The 14448-nt window shown below is 41.0% G+C and overlaps 1 long non-coding RNA gene across 1 annotated transcript; it reads right to left on the bottom strand.

Annotated features, from left to right (window-relative positions):
* Positions 1–641: 641 nt before the first annotated feature.
* LOC123726857 (uncharacterized) lies at positions 642–12668 on the bottom strand. Its single transcript, XR_006759005.1, has 3 exons — positions 11912–12668; positions 5267–6061; positions 642–5071 (listed from the first exon to the last, which is right to left on the bottom strand). It is a non-coding gene; the product is annotated as an uncharacterized lncRNA (long non-coding RNA).
* Between the last annotated feature and the right edge of the window lie 1780 nt (positions 12669–14448).

Here is a 14448-nt window from a genome sequence, read left to right as displayed (position 1 = left end):
TGGGTCAAACAAAACCCGGTATCCACCAGCATAACATGCACAAGCACTACAAGAAACAATTTCGGACAAGGACATGGGGGGAAACAGAGGGTTAAATACACAACATGTAATTGATGGGATTGGAACCAGGTGTGAGGAAGACAAGAATTGCGGATTACTGAACTGCTCACTTTTGTGTCTGTGTCTGCAGGTAAACAGAGGAGGAGGCATACAAAGGAATGTCAATTGATATTGGTATGTTATGCAGATCACATGTACCCTCCTGCTCCCTTACCTCTTCAATGAACATCCCATAGACCTCTACATTATGGACAAGATATGTGCAAGAAAACAATTATCAAAACAGTTATTTTCGTTCACATTCACCACAAAAACCAAGCTATGAATAATGTTGTGTGCATGTTTTGTTAATCATCTGTATAATCAATTTTTGGGGGTTTCACAGACTTCAGCCTCCCTACACCTCTATCATCATGCACTGCAAAATCATTCTGGATATGGATACGGTGAACATCAACACATTAACATCAACAGGCCAGAGGATATACCTATTGGACTTGGGCCTCTGCTGGGAGTTTACCTCATATTTGGATTGTTTTATTCTGCTTTCCCAATAAAATAATAAACACTGAGAACTAAAATATTGTGTTATTGTTGTTGTTTTATGCATTTTATTACCATGAATAATAATAATAACAGTTGTGTGGGGGGGGGGGGGGTAGTTCAAAAAGTAACCCCAAAAGGTCCTTTGAGGAACTTATAGGGGTTCCTACACAGTTTCAATTTGAAGAACCCCTAAAGGATACTCCAGAACTCTTTTCTTTTTAGAGTGTAGTGCTGCTCTGCGCACTCAGGCTTGATAGCTACATTAGCTAGCTAACATTTGCTTTGGTCCAATGCATTTTGCGCCCTACACTGTGACTGGCAGCACAGTGCTTGTATTTGTCTGTTAAACCAACTCGGAAGTTCAAAGACATTCAAAGTTCCTCCATAGAAGCCGCTCCTCCGTAGGTATAATTCTGTGGGCCTAATTCAGATAATGCATGTCTTAAAAAGATTCCCAGCGCTTCAAGGCAAGCTTCCTCCATCCTCTCTCGCTCTCTCCTCAGCCTCAAAATGTCAGTTGCATTTTGCGCCCTACGCTGTGACTGGCAGCACAGTGCTTGTATTTGTCTTTCATTGGGCGGATTCGATTATTCTGAGCCGCGGGGCACCGGGATTTGCCCATCACCTCATCCTGAAAGCGGGGAGGGAAGAGCGCTATCCAGAAATTGAACACTAATCTGCGCTGCTTGGTCATGTTTTCAACAAGGCAGCATGGTGTTCAGAAACATACAACATCTCTTTTCCGTAAAGTAAATATTTAAATGTTCTTAATATTTTTCATTGGGAAGGCAGATAAAGCGTTTTAATCAAAAGCAATCACTTTTGCGTGGGAAAACACAAAATCCTATTTACCACACGTGCTTAATTACGTCAATTTTGTTTTGAGCCGACATCACAGTGGGCTTTGAACGGGGTACCTGGCTCACGCCCGAGAGGCAGCCTGGTTCCAAATCGAATGCAATCAACTTTCAGCCAATGTAAAACACACCTACATGGACACCCAGACGAGATAAATCAAACCCCCTCAGTATGATTAAACCATACAGTTACGGCGAAATACAATTTGCTCTTAACGACTTTCCTATACGGATGAAATTGCTTACCCGCGCCACAACAAGCTGCTTTATCCATACTGATTGGTGAAGTAATTTAATGTCGAGCTAAATGTAAAAAAAATAAGGAACGATATAAACTGTTACTTCTTTTTGTTTCGAACCGGTTCAGAACTTTATTTTGCTGGTCGGAACAGTGGAAAGCAACGTAAAAAAAATTTCTTTTCAGAACTAAACAATTGGATAATAATTTTGTTTCCAACCCCTGGTTCTCACTCTCTGCAAGCAGAAGTTTCTCATATTCACAGATCCAGGATCAGTTTGTGCTCCTTGAAAAACTGACCTAAGATCAGTGTCAAGGGGCAACTTCATCCTAGTCCATCTCAACTCAAGAGCCTATCAGGAATGAGGAGGCGAGGATTGATGGTGTCAAGCAGCTTCCCTCTCGGGTCAGGTGAAACACAGGAACACATGACCACAGCATTCAGTTCTTAGTTAACCTTTAACCCCACACTTGCACTTGTCAAAGAGCCTGCTAGCAGTGTGTGTGCATTACAGTGAAATTAATGGAAACATCTGCAGTACAGGCACGCACACACATGCTGGCAAGCACACATGCATGCACGCACTGCACTGGGCATAATAATCACTGATGTGGTAGACGGAGGATCGTAAAATAAAACACAATTATGGCTCTCCATGGAGTTGAATACACACACACACACACACACACACACACACACACACACACACACACACACACACACACACACACACACACACACACACACACACACACACACACACACACACACACACACACACACACAGCAAAGGAACACAGAAACACAGAGAGCAGGGACACAGAGTGCAAAGAGCAGGGACTCTTTGCCTCTGAACTCCCTCAGCTACTGCATGCTTTTCTAACTATTTGAGAGGTAGCTTGGTCGCTGTGTGTGTTTTTGTGTGTGTGTGTGTTGAATCTTCATGACTTGAGACTTTGTGTGTGTGACAGGAAAACCCAGACAAAGAGATAAAATAAAGTGCAGACATCCCTGAGAGGAACCCTGTATGTGGTGTTTACTGTAATCCCTGAGAGGAAGCCTGTATTTGGTGTTTACTGTAATCCCTGAGAGGAAGCCTGTATGTGGTTTTTACTGTAATCCCTGAGAGGAACCCTGTATGTGGTGTTTACTGTAATCCTTGAGAGGAACCCTGTATGTGGTGTTTACTGTAATCCCTGAGAGGAACCCTGTATGTGGTGTTTACTGTAATCCCTGAGAGGAACCCTGTATGTGGTGTTTACTGTAATCCCTGAGAGGAAGCCTGTATGTGGTGTTTACTGTAATCCCTGAGAGGAACCCTGTATGTGGTGTTTACTGTAATCCCTGAGAGGAACCCTGTATGTGGTGTTTACTGTAATCCCTGAGAGGAAGCCTGTATGTGGTGTTTACTGTCATCCTTGAGAGGAACCCTGTATGTGTTGTTTACTGTAATCCTTGAGAGGAACCCTGCATGTGGTGTTTACTGTAATCCCTGAGAGGAAGCCTGTATGTGGTGTTTACTGTAATCCCTGAGAGGAACCCTGCATGTGTTGTCATGTGTTGCTGCCATGCTATGTTGTTGTCTTAGGTCTCTCTTTATGTAGTGTTGTTTTGTCTCTTGTGTCGTGATGTGTGTTTTGTTCTATATTTTTATTTGACCATTTGTATTTTTAATCCCAGCCCCCGTCCCCGCAGGAGGCCTTTTGCCTAGTTAAATAAAGGTTAAATAAAAAAAATACAAAATAAAATCTATGTGCTTTGAAGACACAAACTCTCTGTGGAGATACATGAAGTTATGTAAAACGTTACATATCCATTTTCAGACATGTTGGTAAATAAGTAGTACTGCTAAATTTTACACAGTCAAATGTAATAAATAACTACATTTCTTATAAAGAACTGTACAAATATTACATTTGTGACTTACAGTAAGTGGATTCATCTTAAGAAAGCCTAGGTGGGACAACCACATATCTCAGTCAAATGTAGAGGATATTCCATTCCAGTTAAACAATGGATATACTGCATAGCGTTTGGCAAAAAAAAACATTTTCATACACATCTCAAATCTATTAATAAAAAAATCTGAGAATATTAATATTTTACACAAAAATGAACATATCCATAAGCAATCATTTCTGATGAAAAAAAAAACGTGAAAATTGGTGCATATAGGGTTTGGAAATGAACTCTTCATGTGCAACATTCACCAGCAGTGGGTGAGTTTAAAGCAATTATGAAACATTTCTGCTTTGTCATTGTGTAGATGACAAAAACAAGGTTTGCGTTGTGGAGAACTCACTGACTTGGATAATGATAAAACACTGCATTTGTGCTGTGTCAAAGACAGGGGTTTGGATTGTGAAAGAGCTGTGTTTTGTATGAAGGAGTAGGTACCCATTTGTGACTCACCGCCTTGATTCGTCTTATGTAGCAACATTTGAAATTGTGTTTTTTTACATTGAATAAAAGTAGAGTGCTTCCTGTGTGGCTCAGTTGGTAGAGCATGGTGTTTGCAACGCCAGGGTTGTGGGTTCGATTCCCACGGGGGACCAGTACAGAGAAAATGTATGAAATGTATGCATTCACTACTGTAAGTCACTCTGGATAAGAGCGTCTGCTAAATGACTGAAATGTAAATGTAGAGACAAAGTTAGAAAATGGTATATCATAAACTGCAGTTGAGGAACAATGGGAAAGAAATCTGCTTTGAATGTTGATAAACTTGTAATCCTACATTTGAGAAAATGACCCTGTTTGGTATACCTACTGGAGAGCTGTTCTTTGTCTACACCTATTCAACATCATTCACAGCCTAATAAGCCTTAGATCCACCCATCTCTTTGAGGATTCACATGTGAGGCCATGTGCTAAACAGTGTTATCACTGATACTGGTGATAGATGAGGTAGTTACTGTTTATGTATACAATAAGGGGTAAAGTGGCTGAGCAAATAAATAGCAGCAACAATGTATGGCGTTTGTGTATGTGTGCTAGGAGAGAGTCATGTGAAAGTGTTGCTATTAGGCACTGCAGATAGTCTGGATGACTGGGAACTCGTCCCCCAGTGATGAACTGGTCCGTCCACACCACGCATGAACAAGGGAATCTATATTCGTAGAGCCTGTTTCTGTCCTGCCCTTGACGTTGGTGCAGGGCATGTGATGTCCATGGCCTCTTTGTCGCAAAACTCCCGGATCTTCTCAAAAATATATGTTTGTCTAGTTGTGTCCAGTCCAGGTGATGCTTGTACAGGCAGACCATCTGTGGGAGGAAGGACGTCAGTGTTGAGCAGCAGCTGGAACCTGGTCCCGACTGAGTCCGGATGCTCCTTGGAAACAAATAACACCAGGCTCTAGAGCATCAAAGCTGTAAAACAAGAAAATAGACAAAGAAATAGAGAAGACATTACAACCTTGAATGACATCAATTGACAACCCAAGTTTAGATAATAAGAATAACCTCATACAATGCAATGAAAATTATTTTCTCCTGAAGTGCTGGTACTGCTTGATCTGTGGCAGCGGCCTGAAGTACGGAGTCAGGTGATGTTGCCAGCCATACCTTTCCACCAGCACCGTACATCCTCCAGTCCAACCAGCTGTGGGATGTTAACCTCTTTCACACTGCTGTCCATCACCATACCAGCAATCTCTCAAAAGATTCTTGAAGGAAGACAGCCAGACTACACGTATCTCTGAAAAATACACAAACAATGTGAGATCAATATAAGTAGTGCCATTGATGTAGAAGGTAAATTAAATAATGAAAATACGCTATTAGTTTTCTCAACCAGCTCCATGAGGTAGTCACCTGCATTCCAGGTGAAGCTATTTGAGAGAATGCCAAGAGTGTGCAAATCTATCATCAAGGCAAAGGGTGGCTATTTGAAGAATCTCAAATATATTTTGATTTGTTTAACACTTTTTTGGTTACTACATGTGTAATTTCATAGTTTATGTCTTCACTATTATTCTATAATGTAGAAAATAGTAAAAATGAAGAAAAACCCTTGAATGAGTAGGTGTTCTAAAACTTTTGACCAGTAGTGTATGTGTTATTTATGCTTTAGATACTAAGTGTAGTCATTGATTCCTTGTAGAGACGCCACAACGCTGCTTTTGTCACATGAGATTGGCAGCAGCTTTCCACCAAAGTGTTTGTTGTCCTGGGTGGCATCCTGGTAATACTGTTGCATTATGCTCTGCGTATTTGTTGATGAAGTTCACAACTGGCTGCAAGTCCTCATGCTTCAGGTGTAACCTGTGCTTGCTTGGGCCAGCTCTCTTTTGATGGAAGGCGTTAGAACCATTCTCCTTGTATGACTGGTGGAGGAAAGTCAGGCGTGTCCTACTGATGCTGAAAGACAAATTCCAGATACAAATAGTTTAGTCTAATTATACAATAGATGGCTGTAATCACCGCCAGATTCACCTGGCTAACTTGATGGGTCACATAACCATCTGGCGAAGTGGAGTCTTTTGTTTGACATGTAACTAGTAGCTAATCCCAACGATAGAGTACTAGCAATACAAACCAATTGTCATAGCTAGCTAAAGCTAACCAACTAGGTTCAATGTTAGTTAGCTAGCTAACATTAGGCTATAACTAGCAATACAAATGACTTTCGGAGATAGTATTACTACACAGATCACACACGCAATGTTAGCTAGCGAGCCAGCCAGTTATCTAGCTAGCTAACAGTACGCTTTAACCTCTTATGGCTAGGGGGCAGTATTTTCAAGGCTGGATAAAAAACGTGTAAAATAGTTGTCTGTTTGAGAAAGTTGAATTATGGCATTTTGTTGTTTTTGAATTTGCCACCCTGATATTTCACTGGCTGTGTCCCGCAGGTGGGACGCTAGCGTCCCACCTAGCCCATAGAAGTTAAGTATTTGATGGAAACGTTCCAGTGCTCCTTGACTTTGCACGTGATAGGCGCTAGACAAATTGTGTTTAATATGGAGCTGTTGGAGAACCTGACCAAACATATTAGAGGTGAAATCAGATCCTTGATCAGTCTGAATGACCTTATGGATTCCAAACAGTGAGAAACTGAGTCAAAGCTTTTAGCACAGAATTAGTTGTGATAGACAGGAGAGGATAGGCAGCAGGAAACTTAGTGGTCTGACATCACAGTGAACAGGTAACTACTACCCTTTTTAGAACGAGGCAGAGGACCAACACAGTCAATAATCAGATACTCAAAAGGTTGGCTGAGTATCGGAATAGGAAACAGTGGTACCAGCTTAATAGCTTGATTAGTTAATTCGCAGGTTAATTCACAGGTGTGACAAGATGAACTCAGAAACATCCCTCTAACCTAGGCCAAAAGAAATGTCTTAATATGCGATTGTAGATTTTCCTCACACCCATATGTCCGGCAACATCATTGTGGGAAGTCGTCAACACCAACTCATGAAGCTTAACTGGTACAACAACCTGACTAATTGCCTCCCCCAGAAAACAACTACCACGAGAAACCCACTTTCTCATCAGGACATGCTCTTGGAGAAAATAGCCATGGGCGACATCTCCCAACTGTTCCATAGGCACAATTTGGTCACGCAACTCTTCTAACGTGGGGTCAACCCGTTGCGCCTTTAGATCAGAGCGGGAGACATAACAGGGAAAGTAGTGACATACTTCTTTGTGGCATTCTCGTTAGCCTGCGCAGTGACCAGGTCGCCACGGCTCATAGAACGCATCACTGCACACGCAGAGAACACCTCTGGGAAACTGCGCACTCTCATCAGGAATCCCTACAAATGACAGCGGAAACCACTAAAGATGGAAACACGACAGGCCATACACTCTCACCAGCCAAGTTATTCCCAAGGATAACGTCAATACCCTCAGTAGGCAACAAAGGACGCACCCCCACAACAACCTCACCTTTCACCAGTCCACAATCCAATATCAGTTTATGCAATGGAACTGACAGAGTGTTCAAACCTATTCCCCAAAATTTGAACACTATTCCCCGAATCAGTCTCAGCAGAGAAGGGTAACACAGACTCCAACACAAATGATTCAGAGGCACCTGTGTCTCAGGATCTTCACTGGCACTAGGTCCTTACTTCCTAACATAGACACAAAACCCTCTGTAATGAAAGGTAAATAGTCTAGATCAATATAGACTTTCACATGCCCCTGGGCATGTGTCAGGAGTGAACAGGTGCAGCTAACGCTGTAGGCTGAGATTTAACATAAGCACAAGTACTGATTTTTACCCCTAGCCCTGAGAACTGGACATTGATTTTTCCAGTGACCCGAACCTTGACAGTAGTGACACTCTTGACCAAAGTCAGCTTTACCACGGGAGTCAGGCTCAACCCTAGTTGAATGAAACTCTGCCCGTGAAGCAAAGTATCTTGGTGAGTGAGCCCCAAATCTCTCCGAACGCCCCCACTCACTCTGAATACGGGGCTCTGCAAAGACACTTTTGAGAGTCAAAACATACTCATCCGCCAAAACCGTAGCTTCTGTGACAGTGTACTTTTCGTTCGTTAAATGTACAATCATGGATTGTGTCCTTAAATTGCTCTAGCATAATCAGATCACACAGCCCTTGGAAAGTCATAACTGCAGAGGCAGAACACCAGCGATTAAACTGTGAAGATAATTCTCACGCAAACTCAACATGAGTCTGTTTATCATCCTTTTTAAAGTTCTAAATCGTTGGCGGTAAGCCTTAGGAACCAATTCGTAAATCTGTAACACAGCCGTTTTAACCTTATCTTAACTGACACTGTCGGCTACACTAAGAGCTGAATATGCTTCCTGCGCTTTACCAGTCAGCACACACTGCAACATTAGTGAGGTCAGAATCAGGCTAACTCCTAACGTCAGCAACACGCTCAAACAACAAAAAGAATGTCTCAGGGTCCTTCACATTAAATTTAGGCAACAACCGTAAGTTCCCAACAATATCAAATGTATCTGGGGCATGACCAAAAGAGGAGCTAGGTACATCTGGGTCACCTTCCCAGAGCAAACTCTCCCCTGAGAGCTTTCCTTCCCTAACCAGCTCTAGTCGCTTTTGTTGCAGCTTGCTTTTAGCTTTTTTAAATTCCAATTCCTTTTCATACTTTAGCCGATCAGCACGCTCCAAATCCTGTTTAAATGGCAATTATTTTTCATACTTTACACAATCATGCTCTAGCTTCTCACAATCATGCTCTAGCTGAAACAGAAGGAGTTCTTTCTGCTGTTCAAAAAGAAGACTACTAGGACTAACCGATGGAGCGGCCATTGTTACATTACGGGGAGACGACGAGTCCTCAGCAGAGGCTGCCCCAGTGGTAACTTCAAGAATACCACTCTCCATCAGATTGGCCTTTAATATCAACCTAGTAGAATTTTTTTGACATTTATCACTAATTTCAACCTTGTAGTGTTCAGCAACCTTCAGCTGTTCTTTAGTACATAATTCTAACAGTTCCTCTGATGGAAAGTGAATGAACTCATCTACATAAGACGCCATAGTCACAAGAAAATACAAAATATATATATATTGCTATATCTCGCTATTCCCCTCTGCTGAGCCCACCAGACCACAACCAGAGAAATGACAATCACACTGGGCACCACAGATTACAACTCAAACAAGCTGTAACAAAAGATTGAAAAAAAACACCTACACCTTATTTTGTTAAGATTTCATGGAGAACTGCAAAAGTGTTTCTTCGGATTACATCTTCAAACTAAGGGTAACCATGGCATCCATAAAAGAGAGGGAGAAAGATCTGATGGTTCTTATGGCATTGCACACAGTTAGTGTGAACCAGAGTGACTAGACAAAACGGGCTAAGAAAGCTGTACAAACAAAACGGGAACGACACAAAACGTCTTATTTAATGAAAGTGGTTGCAGTCTGCCATGTAGCGTTCTTCCATGTATACAGGTAAGAGTCTAGCTGCATACATTATACATTTCAAATTTTGTCAGAAAGTTGTTTTCATTGCAAGTTAATTACATCTAGACGTTCCGCTAGCGGAACACCTGCTCCAATATCCAATGATAGGCGTGGCGCGAATTACAAATTCCTCAAAAATACAAAAACTTCAATTTTTCAAACATATGACTATTTCACAGCATTTTAAAGACAAGACTCTCCTTTATCTAACCACACTGTCCGATTTCAAAAAGGCTTTACAGCGAAAGAAAAACATTAGATTATGTCAGCAGAGTACCAAGCCAGAAATAATCAGACACCCATTTTTCAAGCTAGCATATAATGTCACAAAAACCCAGAAGACAGCTAAATGCAGCACTAACCTTTGATGATCTTCATCAGATGACACACCTAGGACATTATGTTATACAATACATGCATGTTTTGTTCAATCAAGTTCATATTTGTATCAAAAAACAGCTTTTTACATTAGCATGTGACGTTCAGAACTAGCATACCCCCCGCAAACTTCCGGGGAATTTGCTAACAATTTACAAAATTACTCACGATAAACGTTCACAAAAAGCATAACACTTATTTTAAGAATTATAGATACAGAACTCCTCTATGCACTCGATATGTCCGATTTTAAAATAGCTTTTTTGTGAAAGCACATTTTGCAATATTCTAAGTACATAGCCCAGCCATCACGGGCTAGCTATTTAGACACCCGGCAAGTTTAGCCTTCACCAAAATCAGATTTACTATTATAAAAGTTTGATTACCTTTTGTTGTCTTCATCAGAATGCACTCCCAGGACTGCTACTTCAATAACAAATGTTGGTTTGGTCCAAAATAATCCATCGTTATATCCGAATAGCGGCGTTTTGTTCGTGCGTCCCAGACACTATCCGAAATGGTAAATCAGGGTCGCGCGCATGGCGCAATTCGTGACAAAAAAATTCTAAATATTCCATTAACGTACTTCAAAGCATGTCAACCGCTGTTTAAAATCAATTTTTATGCAATTTATCTCGTAAAAAACAATAATATTCCGACCGGGAATCTCCTTTTCGGCAAACAGAGGAAAAATCACAAAGACGGGGGCGGCCAGGGCACGCCCCTAAGCCCACAGTCCCTTGAACGGCCACTTGAGAAAGGCGATAATGTGTTTCAGCCTGGGGCTGGGATAACGACATTCAGGTTTTTCCCGGGCTCTGAGCGCCCATGGAAGACGTAGGAAGTGTCACGTTAGAGCAGAGGTCCTTTGTAAAAGATGGAGATGGCAAAGAAGTTCAAGAAATGGTCAGACAGGCCACTTCCTGTAAAGGAATCTCTCAGGTTTTGACCTGCCATTTGAGTTCTGTTATACTCACAGACACCATTCAGACAGTTTTAGAAACTTTGGAGTGTTTTCTATCCAAAGCCAATAATTATATGCATATTCTAGTTACTGGGCAGGAGTAGTAACCAGATTAAATCGGGTATGTTTTTTATCCAGCCGTGAAAATACTGCCCCCTAGCCATAACAGGTTAAAGGTATTTGTTTGTGTGACTAGTATGGTGTTCCGGGGCCCTAGTTGGTCCCCGGTTTTATGGGGGGGGGGGGCCCTCCCACTCTGTCTGCCGTAGTCTGGTACACTCCTATCAACAGCAGGTGAAATATCAAGGGCGCCAAATTTGAAAACAATTAAATGTCATAATTCAAATTTCTTAAACATACAACTATCTTACACCCTTTGAAAGATAAACATATCCTTAATCTAACCATGTTGTCCGATTTCAAAAAGGCTTTACGGCGAAAGCATAAAGTTAGATTATGTTAGGACAGTACATTGAAAATAGCTGTGTGTAATGTTTTGTCAATGCAAAGACAGGCGTCACCAAAAGCAGAAAACCAGCTAAAATTATGCACTAACCTTTGACAACCTTCATCAGATGACACTCCTAGGACATTATGTTAGACAATACATGCATTTTTTGTTCTATCAAGTTCATATTTATATCCAAAAACAGCATTTTACAATGGCGATGATGTTGAGAAAATATTTTCCTTCCAATACCGCCAGTCAATCAGCACAACAAATTAAATAATTACTATTCAAAACCATTGGTAAAATATTATATTGTCATTCAAAGAATTATAGATTAACATCTCGTGAACGCAACCGCATTGCCAGATTTAAAAATAACTTTACTGGGAAATCACACTTTGCAATAATCTGAGTACTGCGCTCAGAAAAATAGGCTTGGCGATACAGACTAGGCGCCATGTTGGAGAGATCTAAAATTCTATGTAAATATTCCCTTACCTTTGATTATCTTCATCAGAAGGCACTTCCAGGAATCCCAGGTCCATAACAAATGTAGTTTTGTTCGAAAAAGCTAATAATTTATGTCCAAAAAGCTCCGTGTTGTTAGCGCGTCCTGTAGGCTACTGTTGGTAAATGGAATGAGAAGAAGGGAGAGTCGGTCAAGGACTGATTCGGACAAGGCGCTAAATTATATGACAAGCGATAGTTTATTCAGAGTGAAGATATTTGGTACAGCGTGCACGGACTCGTTCCAGTAGCTCTGAGGGAGCCAGCGGAAGAGAGTCCCTAAAACAGTTTGTTTACATGTTTTATACAACACAAAAAGTAGGTTGAGTCTTGAAGTCCCGATCCTCTGGTTGGCTCAGGTCCAGGCGTTGTCACCGTCGATTGGCTCCATCTGTTCATGCGTCTTCCTGCGATCTTGCACAATGTTCTGATGATGTTGAGTTTCTATCAAAGCTTCTAAGTCTGGGTGTGAGTGCCTTGGATAAGCTATGGCTTGTGTGTGTGTGTGTTCCTGTTTTCACAGGGTCGAGCATGCCAGACACTGTTGCTGTTATCACAAGATGGGGCCCCCGCAGGCTTGTGGTTGGGCCAGTTCCTGTTATGTGCTGCAAGTGGAAACATCAGTTTGCTTGTGTAAGCTGCATTGAGACATAACTAGTTGGTTAGTGGAAAACATGTGTAATAGCTGCAATTCATGGTAATAACGTTTGTTAGCTTGGTGCATGTTAGAGGCACACTAAGTAGAAAATCTTAAAAAATCTTACACTACTCAAAAACATGAACGACGCCCGCCGGACTGGTCTTCACCAAAGAGGGGGAAAAAAAATATTTACGTTCGTTCAAACATGTCAAACGTTGGATAGCATAAATCATTAGGGCCTTTTTCAATCAGAACTTCAATAATATTCAAGGCGGACGATTGCATTCTCTTTTAAAACGTATTGGAACGAGAGTACCCAAACTTGCACTCGCGCGCCAGAGTAGTATAGGTCATCCGCTTATGACCAACTTTCCAAGCCTCTCGTTCGGTCAGTTTTCACAGTAGAAGACTCAAACCACTTTGTAAAGACTGGTGACATCTAGTGGATGGTGTAGGAAGTGCTCAATGATTAATAAGTCCCTGTGTGTTTCAATGGCATAGGCTTAAAAGTAATTAAACACATCAGATATCCACTTCCTGTTAGAATTCGTCTCAGGGTTTTGACTGCCACATGAGTTCTGTTATACTTACAGACACCATTCAAACAGTTTTAGAAAGTTCAGAGTGTTTTCTATCCAAATATGTTAATAATATGCATATCCTAGCTTCTGAGTTGGTGTAGGAGGCAGTTAAAAATGGGCACATATTTTTATCAAAATTCTCAATACTGCCCCCTATCCCTTAAGAAGTTCCCGGGTCGTCAGCGAAAGGATAAATACACCTCTTCCCCATTCATTGAGGAGACTCTCTCCATGCAGATACAGATTTTGGTTGTGGCATTTTTGTGGTGTTGTGGTTGTTTTTTGGTTGTTTGCATTGGCACCTTTCAACACCCCTCATTATCACATTTATGCACGCAACCACTCACTTACACTACTGATTACTGTCTACATACACCATTGTTAATTATATTTAGTTTACTTTAGTTAATAAATATATTTTGCTATTCCTTATCTCCACGTTGTCTCCCTTTCTGTTACGAACTTTGAGCCGGTTCGTGACAACAGCAATCTGCGATTGTACCCTCTACATTTTTTTTATATACTCTGCACTTTAGGTATCTATAAGGTGAGTACCTTAATGGGTTATGAAATAAGAATTCACTACAAAACAGTTCTGACATCTGGGATGTGAAAACCTCAATGCTTAATATCTGAAAACAATGCTTTGCGCAGATAAAGCCCAAGGTCCCGAAATCTAAATCACTGTTCAGTATTTCTGTATTAATTATCAGGATTTGGAACCAAAATTGTTTAGTTCTGAACAGAACCATAATTTTTTTGTTTCATTCCACTGTTCCAACCAGCAAAATAAAGATCTGAACAGGTTCGAACCCCCAAAAAATAACGGTTTATATTATTCCTTTTTAAACATCTCAAATTATTTTTTTATTTTATTTCCCCTTTATTTAACCAGGTAGGCTAGTTGAGAACAAGTTCTCATTTACAACTGCAACCTGGCCAATAATAAAACATAGCAGGTCGACACATACAACAACAGAGTTACACATGGAATAAACAAACAGTCAAATACAGTTTATACATTTAGCTAGCTCGACATTCAATTATTACGCCAACAAGTGTGGATAAAACAACTTTCTATGGAGTAGGCAAGCTATTTACATATATTTGACAGACAAGTGTAGGGCACTTGATGTGACTGAAATTAGTGAACTATGTGAACTATGCTACGAGGGGGAGGGGCAGGTAGTCTACACATGCATACACACTAGCAAATATTTTCAACAGTCAGGCAGGCAGACACTGGAATACATTTCTGAGTGACAGAGTGAGGACTTTAAACTGGCGCTTAGTTGCATTTTTTGCGG

Source organism: Salmo salar, chromosome ssa14 (genome assembly GCF_905237065.1).
Source record: "Salmo salar chromosome ssa14, Ssal_v3.1, whole genome shotgun sequence".
In the NCBI taxonomy this organism is placed as follows: domain Eukaryota; kingdom Metazoa; phylum Chordata; class Actinopteri; order Salmoniformes; family Salmonidae; genus Salmo; species Salmo salar.
Note: the sequence above shows the minus strand (reverse complement) of the source record. Positions and strands in the feature narration are given on the sequence as shown.